The following is a 19,416-nucleotide window of genomic DNA, read 5'->3' on the forward strand; positions in this document are numbered from 1 at the left end:
TCGAGAGGGTCTTGATGAGACGTATCAAGATTCTGCTGCACTCCCCTCCTCCCCTCCTGGAAACTCTGCAGTCTGTGTATTGTCCCAATTGCTGAACGTATGTTACCATATCTGCAACTGTCCATCTGGCCCTCACCTACCTGGAAAGAAGGACACCTACGTCAGATTGGTGTTCATGGAATTCAGTTCCACATTTAACAGTGTCATTCCTCAGCACCTGAATGGAAAGACGTGTCTGCTGGGCTTGAATGTCTCCCTCATTGACCGGATACTGGACGTAATGACTGGGAGACCAGTGTCAATGCGGATTGGGAGCAGCATCCCCAACAGCATGACACTGAGCACGGAACGCCCCAGGGCTGTTGCCTGGTCCACTCCTGTTCATCCTGTTTTTACATGGCTGTGCAACGATGTCCAGCAAATATTATTTAACTAATTCGCTGGTAACATGACGGTAGTGGATTTCATCAGCAGGACTGATGAGTCAGCATACAGAGAGGCGGTGCAGCAGTGAAAGTACTGCTGCTGAGACAACATCCTGTCTCGAAATGTGGATAAAACGAAATAGATGGCAGTTGACTTAAAGACGGCACAGAGTCATCACACTTTGATTAACATCGATGTTTCCCCATGAAGATGGAGAAGAGCAACAAGTTTCCTTGCATCCATCTGGTGGGTAGTCTCACCTCGTCCCACAACACAAGCTACATATCCAAGAAAGCCAAGCAGCGACTCTATTTCCTGAGTAGGTTGAGGAAAGCCGACCTCCCACATGCTGCCCTCACCACGTTCTACAGAGGGTCCATTGAGAATATCCCGAGCAGCTGCATCAATGCCTGGTTTCGGAATTGCATCAGCTCGAATCATAAGAATCGACAGGTGATCGTGATGATAGCTGAGATGATCATCGGTGCCTTTTTCCATCCATCAAAAAAACTTGCAAACCGAACTGCATCCGCAAGGCGAACAACATTTTGGACGACCCTGCACATCCTTGATTCCAAATTTTTGCACTCCGACAATCGGGTAGAAAATATAAGAAAATTCAGTCTCTTACGGCCAGACTGGACAATTGCTTCTTCCCGCAAGCCTTCAAGCTTCTCAAAACTGTATTATCACACTCTCTTCCATTTTCAATTTCTGGACGACCTTTTTGAATGTCAGATAAAACAATACTTTGTTCATGATCATTCATTGTTAAATTATGATTTTTCCACCATTGTCTATATTGTCTTTCCTTGTCAGGAATTACTACAAAGTCTTCCAGTTATTGCACTTTTTGTGCACTTTATACCTCCCTGTGTATGACTGAACTTTCGTGTAGACTGTGTGTTCAAATTGTACACAGGTTCTGGAGGAATGCTGTTTCGTTTTTGTTGTCCCAGTTATATATGGTAGAAGTCACAAATAAAGCTACTCTATGCTCTCTCTTCACTCCTCTACACTCTTTTATCTCCGTCTAAGTCCACAAAAATTGTTGCACTTCACAAGAATTTTACCTGAATTTCCGCCAACATGATTCCACCATTGCTCCTGGTGTGGTCTCCTCACCAGGAATAGGATAAATAGAAAAGGTCTTTTCCCTCGGAAGGTGGAGTCCAGAATGAGAGGGCTTAAGTTTATGGTTAGACTTGAAAGCTGTACAAGGAACCTAAGGGATGACATTTGCACGCAGAGGGGGTATGTGCATGATATGAGCTGCCAGTGGAAGAGGTGGAGTCTGTTAGCCATCTAGATGATCCTATGAATAAGAAGGGTTTAGCGGGATATTAGCTGAGTGCTAGCAAATGGGAATAGATTCGGTGAGGATATGCATGTATGCATGACGATGTGACTGAGTGTTCTGTTTCCTTGCTCTACATCTGTATGACTCTGTGACTCTATTAGTCTGGAATAATCACAAATTGTGGGTCTGAAATATTATCACAGCTTGTCTTTCAACAGATCCTAGAAAATGAGGCATTCGTCGCCTGCAGTTACATGTTTTGTATTGCTTCGTACTTTGCTTCATTCGTGCCTGAGCATCCACATTTCACAACATCTCATCACATGTGTTGACCCTCATTCACGTTGTTGGCTTTCTTCTGTTTCGACGGATAGTTTATTCATTTACAGGAGTGGGCCACTCTTGAAATTACTTCGGAATCTTTACGTTCGAAAATCGACTTTTAATTGAACATCTCGCTCAAGCTTCATGATATGCGAAATCCCACTAAGAAAGAAACGCGTTTCAATGGGTACAACGCTGTGAGCAGGATTCGAACCTGCGTGGGGAAACCCCATTGGATTTCGAATCCAACGCTTTAACCACTCGGCCATCACAGCTGTTGCCCTCTGTCAAGTTTTCGTCGTAAAACACACGAATACATAAGATGTTGAAAAAACAATTTATCATGACACAAAGACTTTGCAGTGACCCAGATGAAGGCGACATTTGGAGGTTGACCAGATTTCACCACAGCCTGGATTCTGACAATGATGAACTTGTGAGAATGTTTCTTCGTGGAGTTACAGAGTCACGGAATTTACACCACCAAGGAGTTATTTGCCTCCTTACATATGATCTATTTTGACTCCATTGTCCAGCACCTGGTGCCAAAGTGTATATGCTAATAAGTTTTAATATTCAGCGCAATATGGTACCAGAAATATTCAAGCTAAATACCTGAACACTGACTTAGATTCGAAAATATATCGTATTTAGAACGAATTCTGAAATTATTGATAGTATTGGTTCCAAGAATGAAACTCTGAAGTTCCGTCATCAGGTACAGAACTTGTGAGCACAAGAGAGGAAGATTGACCAAAGATTTGGAACTGGAAACCGGTTTGACTGAATCATTTGCATTCTTTTTGCTCGGAAACTCACCCTTTGTTCCAACTTGACGATGCTGGACAGCTACCCTAAATTAATCTCGTCCCATTTTCCAACATTTGGCCCACATTCCTCTGAACGCTTGTCCCTCATATTCCCATCCAGATGGAATTAAACTTTGCAGTTGAACCAGTCTCCACCACTTTCTCTGCCAACTCATTCTAGGCACGCCTGAAAAAGTTGCCCATTTGTTCCCTTTTAAATCTTTACCCTCTCGTTTCAAACCTATTTTTTCTAATTTTGCACTCCCTCGCCGGCGAGAAAGCACCTCGTCTGATCACTTTATCGATGCCCCTCATGAATTTATACAGAGCGACGAATTGACTTTATCATACTTGTCAGGTGGGAAAGGTCTGCAGATTTTTGTTCAAAGGTCACACTTTGAAAACTGATTGATGTGGGACGTACAGAATTATAGAAATGCATCTTGGCGTCATTTTTAATAAGTCATTGAAGTACAGCAGCAGTTCCAGAAATCAGTTATGAAAGCTACAGAATGGCAACCTTTCCAGATGAAGGACATTAGGGTACGAGATAGAAGTCTTATTTCCAATGGACGATGAGCTCAGTTACACTGCACTTGGAGTACAGTATGAGGAATTATAATCCTCAATTTAGGAAAGTTACTATTTCAGTATGAGGAATGCCACGAATTGTTGATTAGCCTTGACAGCAGAGATTGGCGTTTGTTCTGTGAAGTAAAATTGGGCAAATTCTGCCTTAATAATTTTACCATTTCAAAACACGAGAGGTGATCTCATTGAAAGCTGCAAAATATTTGAAGAGATAAATAGGATGGTGCAGTTAAATTGTATGCCTTCACTGATGAATCCAGAAGAAGCTGGGCGCAAGTTTAAACTTAAGCATTGTGATTTATTTCCGACGTGAGGACTATTACATTTTAATCGTAATCTTCAGAAGTTTCGCTATTCTCCACTACAATGAGCCATGGATATTTGGTCTTTGAATGCCTTTAAGTTGTGTTTGTTCGTTTTCGAATTAACTACGGCCTTAAGCTTTATGTGGTTATGCCTGTACAAGGCTTACATTTGTTCATGGGTCCGTGATCAACATTAGTCATGGAGTAGGCTTTCCAGTCTCAATCGTCTGGCCTTTTGCAATGAGCTTTCATACACTCCAGAGTGAACCTGCTCCGTTGATAATAATCTCTGTCGTACAGGGGTCTTCCATTGGTTCCAAAAACACATATTTGCGATAAAAATAATTTCAACACTTTTTTTCCAATCTTGTCAGTATATATGAAGACCATGTTCAGATAACATTGACTGCATCACAAGAATCATCACAGAATATTGAGAAACAAAGCAATCTCCGCCCTTTCACAAAGCAATTATACTTTGGAGCACCTGAAGTCAGATGGAGATAAAACCCGATTGGATTGAAGACACAGTTCATAGAATCGCAAAATTTTTAAGGCGGTAAAAGATGCCATTCGCCATATCATAGACCATAAGGCATAGGAGCAGAAATTATACAATTAAGCCAATGGTTCTGGTCCACCATTCAATCATGGCTGATCACTTCTCAAACTTTGTCTCCCCCATTTCCCTTTTATCCATGATTCCCTTGATACTCATTAACGTATATATCACACTCTTAAATATACTCAACGAACTGGACACTGCCGCCTTCTTTGGCAATGAATCCCCTTCACACAACACCCGCTGCCTGAAGAAGTTTCTCCTTCTCTCCGCTCGAAAAGGTCATCCCTTTGTCCTAAGGCTGTGCACTCGGTTACGAGTCTCTCCCCAAATGAAAACATCTTACCAACATCTACTCTGCCTTGGACATTCAGTATTCTTTACGATTAAATTAGATCTCCCTCATCCTTCTAACCTTCATCGTGTATAGACCCAGAGTCCTCAAACTTTCCTCAAATGTGAAGCATTTTATTCCTTGGACCATTCCAGAGGACCGATTCTGAAACGTGCCTGTTAGCGATTGTTAACTGAGAATCATTACCTCATAAATGTCTCCTGATTTTTCGTCCTAACTTTTCACACTATTACTATCAATATGATCCCCCAATGCCCACTTGAATGCCTCATTTTTTATTTTAGGATATTTGCATCCCGTGGATCTCATTTCTAACTTCTCATCGTTGATTTTTAAAAATTCATTCAGTGGATCATTATGTGGCTTGCTATGTTGACATTTGTTGTCCATCTCTAATTGTTCAGAAGGTATTGTGTTCTAACGATAATTTTATGAATCTGAACTTACATTCCCACCGTAATGGACAATGGTGAATCAAATGGTAAAGATATGCCAGGTACCTCCGCTCACCAGTATGGCAGCCGAACAGAAGAACCATTGCCAGCATTGAAAATAAGCCTTAGTTCAAAAGATTGCCTGAAATTATAAGGAAATATATGGACAGATGCCCGTGGAGTGAAGCAGACATTAAAAGGATGTAGTTATGTACTTTTTAAATCTAAGAACAGACTTGTAAGAAGGTTATATTCTGAATAAACTGGGTTGCGCATCTAGAAAAGTAAGCCTTTCTACATGCGAGTTGAGTTCATTATTTTATTCTATTCGACAGCGTCAGAAAGAACAAAATGTCAAGCAGACCTGTTGTCATAAATCGAACGTTGTGAGTGCAAAATGGTTCATTGAAACATTTCGCTCTTTTCTTTTTCCTTGTACATGAACTTCTATTGCTAGATCATGTAAGATTCGCCCACAATCTAAAAATAAGCAAGTTAGCAGAACTGACCATGCAAAATTCCCCACAGTGTTCAAGTATGCTTTGGTGAGGTGCATTTGTCAGGTGTAAATATGGGATAATGGGGAAAGGGGAATGCTAATGATTGGGTTACACTTGCAGTGTCTGTGTGGACTTGGGCCGAAGGACCTGTTTCTGCACCCTCGTGATTCCATTTTTAAAAAGGTGCTAATTCTGGCTTACTTGCATCTGCAAATATTAAATATGCTACTCTTTTCCCCCAACCACCCCACCACAATGGCAGTCGACTGGCGCGGTGCACTCCTTGCATGTAAGTTGCAAGATGCAGAACTTTAAGGAAGCTATACACGAAAAAACGAAACGTGGTTTCGAGAATGTGGGGGAGTGATATTGTTGAAACTTAACCAGAAACACCCAACTGAAATGATGTTCCTGCAATCAAAAAGATCGGTGTCAACAGATTTAAGGACTGAAATTGGGAAATTAGTTCAGTTCAACAAAGTTTGCGAATGAGATCGTTTCCCATGTGTATGGTGCAGTTCATGAACGGTGATTGTCTTTTTTTATATCAGTGAATGGGGAAGATGCAACCTTTCGAATCCTTGATTAACAATTGCTCAAGTACAGTCAAAACGTTTGCACTTTGCACCACGTGCATAGGATTGAATGGATTGGAAGTACTCCTTGGTTATTTGTGACAAATATTTGATTATATAGTGAAGAGAAAGATTTCTTTTCAGAAACAAATCTCATGCAACCGAGAAAGAAAGCTTCGAAGGCTCAACCCCTGAATAGGAATGAAACGTGAGTCACAGTGGAGGAAGGCGCTAATGGAGGAACATGAGACCACAGGGCCTGACAATCGCAGGCGCCTGTCAAAGTCAGATAAACCATATTGCTTGAACAACTTTGCAATATCCTTCATCTGCAAGGAACTGAACTAACGTTTGCATTCATTGCTACCTAACCAATTACAGCCTGGGAGTTATCTGTAATGGTTTCTCCTGACCCGCACAATTAACTCTGATGACTCAGCAGGATCAAATTACGGCCTCACGATTCATGATTTACTTTCGTCTCTTCAGCATCAGTATCAGAAAACATCGCACCCGTTTTCTTCTGAAGCTGTTTTTCTCAGCTCCACTGGCAGTCCAAGTCAGTCACCTCCAGCACATCTGCGTACAGAGATCGAAATTTTAAAGCTCGGAGCAGGAGTTGACACTTCAACATTACTCTGTCATTCTATTTTAACTGGGTTAATTCTCTACTTCCTTACCATATTCCTGTTTTCTCGACACGCCCTCTGAATCTTTTGATATCAAATAAAATAAATGTATTTTCGCATATACTCGGAGAGTTGGCCTCAATAACGTGTTATGGTATCGAATTATAGAGGTGACCTTTCTGTCTCTCTTCATGTCAATCCTAGATGTGCTACGCACTATACTAAATCTGGAAGTCCTCGTTCTATACTCTGTAATCATGGCAAATATCCAGCTACTCTCTCTTTTTATGTATTTCAATAAGTTCTGTTCCATTTTTCTAACGTTTAGTGGAAACATACCGAGCCGAATCAATCTCTTCTTAAATGACAAGACTGTCATTTCCAGTGTCAGCTTGGTGTCGTCGCTGGACGACCTCTCCACCTCTTCCTTTTTGAAATAATTTTGCACAAACTCATGTGCATTCACACTGTACTGCATCAGCGTGTTTGAACATACAATTTGTTTAGACTGTCCTTCGACTTCATTCTATCTTCCTCACAACTCACAGCCCCAATTAGTTTTAGTTTGCAGATATATGCGGTTAATCAACGCGTCACCGAGAACGAAGACAATTTGATTCCATTGTATTTATTTTTGCAGGCCAATTCATATCTGTAAAATAATATTCTTCCAAGGTTCAAGTCTTTCAGTTTTCCCAAGTAGCTTAGCCATATGAGACCAGATCAAAAGCATTCTCAGAATCTGTCATCACCAGACAATCATCTGCGATGAAGTTTCCTGCGCCTCAAGACAAGGAAGGAATGGAATGAGTTGAATGTGAAGGAACTTGACAGAATGCCGATAAGAAACTGGGTGGAAGACAAAGCATCACATTAAACTTGGAGCATGGGTGATAATTTGTCAGTGTATACTCAGAAGAAGGTACGAACACATTAACTTTAAGAGAGAGAAATAAGTGCCAACGTTTTCAAAATGAAGAGTTCACAGTCTGCCATGTCAGAATTACTTGGAGATGATATAGATGTTCCTGACCATTATTTTCAATGTTGGTCAGCATGGGATAATCAGTCGGAATCGAATCAACGCCTATACAATTTGGCACGATAAATGATTTTTGTGTGTGCAAATATATGGAAATGTGATTTATCACATTTACATAAGATGCCACGATAAACTTATCGCTTCAGAACGATGGTACAAAATGCTATCGTTGAGTTTTTCAATGTGAACAGTGCTCCCGATTTTTTCAGGGACGACCTTTCCAGAATAGGTGATCTATGAACTGCACTGCTCACTAGAATTGAACACATCTTAATACTTATCTTTGGCCCTGTTTTATCTTTGAAACTCCTACGGCGTCCTCTTTCCTCATTTCAAAATTGTCTTCGACCATTGCCACCAATAATCCTCGTTTCCTTTCATTCCTATCTTTTATGAAAACCTTGCACCCAGGAGTAATTAACAACTAATTCTACTCCCTTAGCATCTAGAGCTATGTTGACTGTTAAATCTTCAACTGGACCACAGCTGACTAACTGAATCAAATCTGCATTGGGAGTCGGACATCAGGTAAAACATATGTGAACCAGAGTCTTCACTTTTGGACACGTCTTGAATTCATTGAAAACTGTCGGAGAATTTCAAACAGTTCTTTTCTTTTGAATGACAACTTGAACTATTGACAGATGGCTGCTTTTGATGTAGACTCACATTACTCCTTTGAAGGTGAGAGAGACAAAAGATTGAAAATTATCGTAATACTCAGAAAATGTGGCAGTATTTTTCAAATCTAATTGAGGTTTATCAGCTGAAATGTCGAACACGCTTTTGATTCCATGGTGCTTGCAGCGCTGCTGTGCATTTCCAGCAATTATAAATCATCTTTGTGTGAAAATGAAGGAAGGCCGTTGGGAATCTTTTTGTCTGGTTTGCATCAGCAGCGTTGTGAGGAATCTAACCGAAGATCCCTTGCACTTTATCTGTGAAGACAGCCACAGGTTGGTAATTCAGGTTTTATTTTGTGATTTTTACATTTCAAAATTCTAAACGTTCTCCTGTCTCTGTCTGCAATAGGCAAATATTTGCATTTCCATTAATTTCCTTTCCATGTACATTATTGTTGATTCCTGGAGTATATAATTCTCAACTTTGCCGTCAGTTCATGTTTCACCTAATTTTCATATGTAATATACTTGCAGCTTATAAATAATGGCATATGCATTAAAACTATTAAAAACTGCATAATTATATATTGTTAAAAGGATTCTAATTTAGCATTTGCAGAATGAGCATATTATCGCCTAATTCTTGACCACATGTATAAAGGCATTCTCGGTCATCGCAAATCCGTGACAATGCCAGCAATTCCTCACATCCTGAACTGTCAAAGAGCCTGAATTGTGAAACATGTCTATACATTCCATTATCTCATTCACTTCTTTTTTCTCTGCCTCGTTGTCCACCCGAAGTCGCTGTATGGAATTTAAAAGAAGTCCCTCTCGGGTAGATCATTGTAATCACAGTTTTTTTTCACGATTTGATTGCTTAACTGTATGAAATGTGGAGAAGCAAATAATTCTAGTGATTTGCTGTTATTGCATTCAGTATCCCTGCCGGATATTACAACAGTGGGATAACGCAAGAATACTTGTTTTCAGCTGAAATTTTATGCTCAAATATCTTGTGAGATTTCATGTTAAGTCAGCTATCATGAAACATGAAAGAAATGTTAAAGCAATGTATGCGACTTTAATTCGTCAATCCCTGAGGCAGCTATAGGTGATGGTCACGCAGCCATCAAGGAGGCAAAGCATGCGTATGCATAGAGAACATATAGCCTTTATCAGGACAGTGGTGATATGCCGAGGAAATCGAAGGGTATTATGGCCATCACCAAAGACAACATAGCATCAAATACTTGTGCTGGTGATACCCACCTCCCAGATGATTTGAACAACTTCTGTGAATGGTTTGAGGCATGAAATGATGTGGAAGCGAGGAAGGCCATTCCCTGTCACTGCCCCAATGAACTGGTGTTGTGTCTTCTCAGGACTGACGTGACGAAAACTCTATGCTGAGTAAACCCACGTAAGGCTGCTGGACCACAGATTGCTCAGTGGATATATTGACTTTCTGGTGGATGCTCTCATGGACCTCTTTAAAATTTCCTTGAGTTGTACCATTTTTCCAACATGCTTCAAGGCCACGAACATTGATCCTGTGCTGAAGAATTTTTCAGTGTGTTGCCTCAGTGAATTCTGCTCCATTGCGTTTACACTCATCACCATGATCTGTTTCGAGATGCTCGTCATGAGACATATTTAGACCCTGATGCCTCCCACCCCCACCTTCATTCGACAATCTGCACTTTGCATATCGTTTCAGCCGCTTAACAGATGATACCATCTTCACCACCATGCATGTGGCCCTCACCCACCTGATGAAGAAGGAAACATACAATCAGGTTACTGTTCATTATCTTCAGTTTTACATTCACCAGTATCATTCGTCAGCACATTTTAGGAAAGCTGAATCTGCTGCGCTTGAATATGTCGCTCTGTGACTGGGAGTCTTCATTCAACCCGGATTGGGAACAGCATCTCCAACAGCATCAGACTGAACACTGGGGCTCCCTGGGCTGTGTGCTCCGTTGTGATCACCGTGCGTTCAGGCGACTGAGCATAGATGTCCAGCTCAAATTATAGTATTAAGTTCATTGTTGACACGTTGGTACTGGCTCTCATCAGCAGGAGCGTAGTGTCAGCATACAGAGAGAAGGTGATGGGGCGAATGGACGAGTGCAGAGCCAACAACCGGTCTCTGAACACGGACAAATCGAAATAGATGGTCGTGACTTCATGAGAACTCAGACCGATCAGTCTCTGCAAGATGTCGACGTTTTGCCTGTAGAGATTGTGAAGAGCACAAATTTGTTTTGCATCCGTTTTTCAGATAATCTCACCTGGTCACTCAACACCAACTTCATAGCCAAGAAATACCAACAGCGTCTCCATTCTGTGTAGGTTGAGGAGATCCCATTTGACATTGCATTTCCTCACCTTCTACAGAGCGTTAATTGAGAATACACTGAGCAGCTGCATCACTTCCTGGTTCGGGAATAACATCATCATGAACCATAAAACCCGGCAACGGGTTGTGAGGAGGGCTAAACTTATCATTAGAATCTTCTTCTCTGAATAATCGGCATCTTACCACACACTGCATCGGCAAGGCCTATGGCATTGTGAACGATCCACAAATCTTTGACGAAAGGTCTTCACCCTCCTGCTATCTGATAGAAGATACCAGAGCATTGAATCTCTCACGGCCAGATTCTACAAAGCTTTCTTCACACAAGCCTTCAGAATTCTTCACACTGCATGATTACACTCTCTTCCAATTGCAATTTTTGGACGTTATTTAAAATGGCTGCGGAAACAATATTTGATTAATGATCATTCACTGTTACATTGTAATTTGTCCACCATTTTCCATATTAGCTTGTCAGGAGTTTCTGCGCTGTCTTGCATCTTTTGCAATTTTTATGCACATTGTGCTGCCCTATGTATGACTGTACTGTCGTGTAGCTTCTGTGTGGAAATAGCACCTTGTTCCTGGAGCAACGCAGTCTCATTTTTATTGTTCCAGTTGTATACAGTAGAAATGAAAAATAAAGCTTATCTACTCTCTAGCTAACCGACTCTACTGTCTGTTATCTCCATGCATGGCCCCAAAGAACTATTGCAACCCACAAGAGTTTTACGTGGATTTCCTAGAACATTTCCTAGATGCATACCAAGCTGAACTAATCGCTTCCAAATGACAATATTGCCATTTCCCGTGTCAGCCTGGTGATGATCCTGTAATCCCTCTCTAGTTTGCATAAGTGCATACGAATTCACACTGTACTGCATCAGCTTCCTTGCACATGCGATTTTTCTAGACTGCCCCGATAATTATTTCTATCTTCCTCACAACTCACAACCCCAATTCGATTTACTTTGAGAAACATGCTGTTAATCAACAAAAAAGACAACTTAATTCCATTCAGTTTCTATTCGGCAATGAATTCAAAATCCATATTCCACAAGTGTTAAGTCGTTGCATTTTCCCAAATACCTTCTCCATGTGAGTCCTCATTAAACGCATTTTGAGAATCTGTGTCAGAACCAGACAATCATCTGTGTTGACATTTCCTACTCCTGAAGACAAGGAAGGAACGGGGTGAGTTTTGAATGCGAAGGAACGTGACAGAATATCCATTTGCAACTTTGGGCAGAGAACAGAGCAGCCTATTGACCTTGGAGTATGGGTGAATAAGTCAATGTATACTTGGAAGAAGTTATGAGCGCACAAACCTAAATTAAGAGAGAGGAAGAATTGCAAACGTTTTCAAAATAGAGAGTTCAAAGGCCAACATTTTATATTATTTGGAGAAATTACCAGATACTCCTGACTATTATTTTAATATTGATCAGCATGGGAGAATCAATAGGAAACAAATCCATGTCTCTAAAATGTGGAGTTATAATCAATTTCGTGTGTGTAAATATGTGAAAATATAGTCAGTCACATCTAAATAAGATGCCACTATAAACGTAACGTTTATGAATGATGATGTAAAATGATATCATATACTTGTTCAATACGAAGTATGATCCCGATTTGTTCAGCAACTACCTTTCCAGATAGGTGATCTATGAACGACACTGCTCAGTGCAATTGAACATTTCTTAATATTATCTTTGACCCAATTTTGCATTTCAATCTACTCCGGTAGTCTCTTTCATCACTTCAATATTCTGCTCAACCGATGCCACCAATAAACCTCCTTTCCTTGTTTACCTATCTTTTCTGAACACCTTGCACTCAGGAGTAATTAACGATCAATTCTACTCCCTCAGGGGCTATATCTATGTTGACTTCTTAAGCCTTCAACCGGGCCATAGCTTGCTAAATGAATCAAATCTGCAATGAGTGTCGGATATCAGCTAAGATATACGTGTACCAGAGTCCTGACTTTTTGATACGCTTTAAATTCTTTGAAAACTGTCGGAGAATTTCTAAACGTTGTTCCCTTTTGAACAACTACTTGAGTTATTGACGGAACACATGCCTGCTACTGATGAAGACTCTCCATACTTCTTTGAAGATGGGAGAACAAAAGATGGAATATTATCGAAATACTCAGCAAATCTGGCAGTATTTTTCAATTCCAATGGAAAGTTATCAGCTGACAAGTCGGACCCTCTTTTGATTCCATTGTGCTCGCAGCGCTGCTGTGCATTTGTCGCAGTTAAAAATCAGTTTTGTGTGAAGCTGAACGATGGCCGTTGAGATTTTTTTTTCAGGTATGCATCAGCAGTGTTCTGAGCAATCTAACCGACTAGCCCTTGCCCTTTATCTGTGAAGACAGTCACAGGGGGATAGTTCAGGTTTTATTTTGAGATTTTTACGTTTCAAAATTCTTAACGTTTTCCTGTTAACGTTTTTTAGATTAAATCGATTACTCGTTCTTTTCTGTCCTTCACAATTGCAATGTATACACTCCAATGATAATACATTCAGAGTGGACATGCTCCGTTGACAACACACTCTCTCATACAGGCCTCTTCCCTTGGTCCCAGAAAAGCATTCTAACGATAAAATTGATTTAAAAGTTTTATTTTTCAACTTTGTCAGTAAATATAAAGACCAAAGCTCCAGAGTTAAGACAACATTGACTGCATCACAAGAATCGTCATCGAATGTTCCCAAACGAAGTTATCTCTTCCCTTCCATAAGTCAACTATACTTTGGAGCATCTGAAATCAGATGGAGATGAAGACCCGACTGGAGTAGTTCATTTAATCACCAAATTGTTATGTCGGAAAAGGACGCCATTCGACATATCATAGACCATAAAGCATAGGAGCAGAAATTACGCAACTCCTGTATGTATTACACTGACCAATAAAGGAAATAATACCGGAAGCCTTCTTCACTATACGATCTACCAGTGACACTAATTTCAAGGAGTTATGAACCTGCACTCCAAGGTCTCTTTGTTCAATATCACTCCCTTGGACAATTCCATCAAACGCGTAAGTCATGGTAAGATTTGCTTTCCCCAATTCTTTTTCTTGTTGGATAAAATTTTCAACCATGCAATTAGTTCAAAATTCGACTTGTTTTCATATCTACTATATTTGTAGCTCAGAAAGAAAGGCATATGTATTAAAACTTTAAAAACAACTGCATAATTATATGCTGTTCCTAAGATGCTACTTTATCATTTGCAATTCGGCGTTTTAACCTCAAACTATTGACCATACATCTGAGGGCGCTCTGGAAAATCTCATATTCTTGACAATAGAAGCAATTCCGCACTTCCGAGAAATCCGCAGTATTTTCCCTGCTCAGGTTCGTAACCTGTCGTTTAAAGTGATTGCTTAGTAGATTTAACTACTCGTTCTTTATCCCATGTCTTCCTGAGACAAAAAGTGATTTTATTCTGATTCATTTTCACAGTCACTCTGGTTCTGTGTTAATGAAGCATTAATAACCGAAACTGGCAAATTTGCAACTCAGAGATCAGACTAAGTTCTTTAAGACGCTGGAAGTCGCCACTCTGTCGAAATTTGAATTCTGTTTAGGCAGGTGTCAATTTTAAGTAACACGACCAAGTTCAAGCAGGCACAGTGACATGGAAATGTAGCCAAGTGCCTGCAGATAGATCTGCAATGCGAATATAGTCAAGTGCACAGAGCCCGATTGCTTTTCAGAAAGTAGCCAGACATCTGCAATTGATATCTATCGTGAATGCAATTCAGATCCCACAGATGGATCTCAATTGTGAATGTTAATAGTTGCCAACAGCTGAGACTCTGTGACTCTGTGAGCCACACATACGAGAGTGATGTAACTTTTGTGGGATGTTTGCCCGGTTGCAGGAGATAGGTGGTATTGAGAGTGTGAACTTTTGAGAGGGAGACCTTTTGAGAGCGAATGCGACCAGCAGCACAAACATCGTCTCGAATCTTTACTTTCATGAAGTTGGAAATCGAACCATGTTTTCGAGCAACAAAAAGATAACTGATTTCTGTCGTTGAAACTGAGAGTCGCTGATGTCATATTCTGCAAAAACATTCCAAATATATTCCGGAATTTCACTTGAAATATTGTTCCAGAGGGAAAAGTTTAAATGAGGATCAGGCGTAGACAATTCACAACTTCAAGGCCACTCCATAATTTAGCATGATCATGGCTGATGTTATTCTGCTCAGAATCCCCTTTTAAAGATTCCATCTTTTTGGGCTCAAACTTGCAAGACGAAAACCCTTGAGATTACAAGTTCCACGCCTGTGCCACTCACCAATCACAGATGCTTTGAAGAAAAGGTACAGTTTTGATTGGACAGATACAGAGAGAGTGACAACGTTTTCCTTTCTGTGTGCTCTCTTCTGCTGCCATCAGGTGCCAGCCTGCGATTATTATGAATGAATAATGAGCCCGGGTTACTTCGATTAACACCTCTTCACGCTCAACATCATACGTCGTTACACAACGATGTCACTGCGCCGTACATCCAGGTAAAAACTCAGACGTGCTGGGTAATTCCATCCAGAAACCGGATTCAGGCTTTTCAATGATCTGAGCCTGGTGACGATCAACGTCGTCCGAGGTGGGTAGGCGTTCCGTCAGCTGCCACAGCGAAGCTTCCAGAGTGAAGGCTGTCGAGAATTTGGAATAGGGTCAAGTGTGACCACGCGTGGGCCTGTTGCCATGACGGTACAGCTGGAGTGGCGCCTTTCTTCGCTCCAACAAACAACGGTGTCACTGTGACTCCTGGGCATTGAGAGAGCACAATGGCGAGGGGCGTTCTTGTCACCGGAATTATCCCTTGGTCCCGCTTCAGCCGTGTCGCTCCACCATCCGTCCAATCTGCCGTTTACCACGGCATGTTCCCTTCCCCCATTTCATAGCCGTCCAGCTGTTCCTTCTCCTCTTTGGTCATTGTCCCTAGACCTTGCCTAATTTGCCAGTCGTATAGCAATAAGTATGCCTCTCCTCTGTCCTGCTCCCTGTCGACCCTTGATTCTGCCCATATTTCCCTGTGACTCTCTTCCTGCCCCATCACTGTAGCACCCTTCCCTCCACTGTCGCTCTCTCCTCTTGAAAGCAACTTCTTACCTGCAGTTTCTACTCTCTTCCCCACTGTCCTTCTGTTCCCAAGCCCACCTCGAGCTGTCACTCTGTCTCTTGCCCGTTGACTTGTTTGCCCCACCTGCCCTCACTGTTTTGACTGTTGCCTCAAACTTGCCTGCTATCTGCCTTCCTAATTACCCATCCCCTTGCTGGCTCTGATCACTGATTTGCGCATTTTTCCAAGCCCCTCCAATCGCTACAGTACACATGACACTTCCACCGAATGCCTGTACCTGTTCTTCTGTTGCCTCCTACCGCCTTGTAAGCATCCCAAAGCTCCTGGGCCTTGAACTTCCACCACACCACCTCCCTGTCTCACTGCGAGGTGAAAGCGAATATTGTAGATGCTGGAGATTAGAGTTAAGATTAGATTGGTGCTGGAAAAGCACGACAGCTCAGGCAGCATCCGCAGAGCAGCAAAGTTGACATTTTGCGCAAAAGCCCTTCATCAAGAATGAGGCTGGGACCCTTTGGCGTGGAGAATAAATAGGAGGGCATGGGTCTGGTAAAATGAAGCTGAGAGTGCAATAGGTGGATGGACTTAGGGGTGAAGGTGACAGGTCGGAGGTGAGTGTTAGCGGATAGTTGGTAAGGAAGATTAAAAGATGGGACAGGTCATGAAGATGGTGCTGAGCGAGAAGGTTGGAACTGGCATAAGGTAAGGGGAGGGGAAATGTCGGATTTGGTGAAATCCACATTGATGCCATAGGATTGAAGTTTCCCAAGGCAGAAGATGAGGCGGTCTTCCTCCAGACGTCGGTTCGTAAGACAGTGGTGACAGAGGAGGCCCAGGATCTGCAAGTTCATGGCAGAGTGGGTGGGGAGGAGTTGAGGTGTTGTGTCACTGCTCCCTGTATCCTCTCCTTCACACGACTCTCCCAATGCCCAATCCTCCGGCTGCCTTGACACGGCACCTGACTCCCCCAGTTCCAGCATTCTACGCTGCTCCCCCGCACTCTCTGCTGCTTCACTGTTTCCCCACACGCTTACTGCTCCTCTTCTTCGAAAATGGCCCCATGCTTTGCACCTCCCGCACAAATTAAAACCTTACCTGCCATTCTTATTCTTTCTAAATCTCTGAAGAGACCAAACTGTTGATCTGCTTCGTAGAATTAGAGTAATTCCACTTGCTGATTACGCTTTCACAGAATTGAGATGCAAGTGGGTGGTTTGCTGTGAAGTTGTCCTGTACTTAATAAATGGTGTCAACATTTGTCTTGTTCAAGTCGTTCCTCTTTCTCATGTGATTTGACAGAGAGCTCCTGTGATAGTGATTCTATTTCTTCAGACCTCACTTTTTTTCTGTTATTTCGATTGTGTGTCTGTTAGATTGCCTCAATACATTAGCTCTGCTGTTGAATATATATTCTATTTTTCAATCTTTTTCCTATTACGTCTTTCCACAGAATTTGTACAGAGTGAGATGTAGAGACTGGGCATAAATAATTTATGAGTGCTAATGGATAATGAGGACTTGTTTGGAAGTAAGGTTGCAGATGACTGGACTCGTCTGGTCTGAACCTGGGTCTGCATTCTTCAAGGAAGTACTGTTTTTTTTAACTCAAGCACTTATACTACTTCCAGTTTGCAATTTGAGAGTCATAACCCACAGGCAGGAGTCTACATTTTTTTCAATCTGAGTTTTCTTTTTCTGCTCATTATTGCATTGGCAAATCATTGCCAATTGCTTACATTGTAATACACATCGAAATATTTTTTTTCTAATGCCAAGGTAACTGACTAGAAGTTAGAAATGACTTGTTAATTTCAAATAGGGTCAAAGGAACCAACTGCAAGCATCTTCTCATTGCTATTCTGCTCTATATTTCATTTCAAAAAGAGTAACAAAGAAAAGTCGGGTTTCTAGTAATATTAGGTTAGATTAGATTAGATTAGATTAGATTACTTACAATGTGGAAACAGGCCCTTCGGCCCAACAAGTCCACACCGCCCCGCCGAAGCGCAACCCACCCATACCCTTACATCTACCCCTTACCTAACACTACGGGCAATTTAGCATGGCCAATTCACCTGACCTGCACGTCTTTGGAGTGTGGGAGGAAACCGGAGCACCCGGAGGAAACCCACGCAGACACGGGGAGAACGTGCAAACTCCACACAGAGAGTCACCTGAGGCGGGATTCAGGTGACATTTCATGATTGAACAGAACTATTTTGAGGGCACCTCTTGGTTTTGTTTGAGGACTACGTTTTCAATTTCAATAGCTTATTTAAATGGGTGACCTTGCCATGCTGTAACTGGACTCACTTAATTGAGTTACTTCTGAACTCAAATTTAGACTCACAACAATTTAGAAACAACAATTAGCATTCACCAATTTCTGCAAATGCAGTCAACTCCCAATTAATCTTTAAGTTGCAATATGCATGGAAACATTAATTTTCTGGATACCACAGGACAGAAAGTGGCACAAGGGACGAGGCATGCAACAATTTTATTTTCCAAAATAAGTCTTATGCCCTTCCACATGTAAAATTCGTTAAGCCTTAACATATCTTCCACAGATTAATGAGGTCACAATTGACACTTTTCCATCACAAATACAAAGCAACGGGAACATTTAACCAGGTAGTTACTAGCTTTTTTTACTGCATCTCTGATTTAAATTTACTAATTAGCACAGTGCCATTACATTCAGTTCAACTACATATTTCCTAAGAATAGTAGTATCTCCTGAAATTGCAAAACCACAAACAAGAGTTGATAAACTGTGTTGCTGAGAAAGGCACAATAGGTCAGGCAGCATCTGAGGAGCTGGAGAGTCAGCATTTCGGGCATAACCCTCCACCAGGAGTGAGGAGGGGGACGGGGGCTAAGAAATAGAGAAAGGTGTGTCGGGGTGAGTGAAATGTCGGAGGGATCGTGAAAGATAGTCAAAAGTAGGGATTGATTTTGATAGTTTGGTAGAAAGTGTGGATCGGATAGTTCAGAAGTAAGATAGACAGGTAGATCAGGTCAAGAGAGCGATGCCAAGTCAGAGGGTTGGATCGGGGATGGGGTGTGGTGACGGTAGATTTCGAGAGGGTTGAATTCAATGTTAGGGAAGTGCGGTTGTCAGGTCAAGAGGGCGGTGAAGTTTTCCTCCTCCCTTCACAGTTGATGCAGCCGTGAACAAGAAATTCCATATTAATTAGCAAGAAATTCATCGTCACAGTGAAGATCTACTGTATCCCAGTTGACTGTATGTACCTTTGTTTGTCAGGTGTAAAATATCTGACTCCATTAGCCTTCCTTTCCCATTCTGGTAACTTCCATTGCACTTTGAAAAGATTTTAAGCCCACTTCTTGCACGCTCATTTTCGGCCTCTTCGTCCCGTCACGATCCTCTTGCAGTCCCTTCTCCTCCAACACAGTTTACAGACTCCTTTACTCTATACACTTATTTCGCAGTCTTCTG

The 19,416-nt window shown here is 41.6% G+C and overlaps 1 non-coding gene across 1 annotated transcript; it reads right to left on the reverse strand.

The window, feature by feature from the left end:
- Positions 1-2,243: 2,243 nt before the first annotated feature.
- trnas-cga (transfer RNA serine (anticodon CGA)) lies at positions 2,244-2,325 on the reverse strand. Its single transcript has one exon. It is a non-coding gene; the product is annotated as a tRNA-Ser (tRNA).
- Positions 2,326-19,416: the final 17,091 nt, after the last annotated feature.

The sequence above is a fragment of the Chiloscyllium punctatum genome, chromosome 28 (assembly GCF_047496795.1).
Source record: "Chiloscyllium punctatum isolate Juve2018m chromosome 28, sChiPun1.3, whole genome shotgun sequence".
Lineage (NCBI taxonomy): Eukaryota > Metazoa > Chordata > Chondrichthyes > Orectolobiformes > Hemiscylliidae > Chiloscyllium > Chiloscyllium punctatum.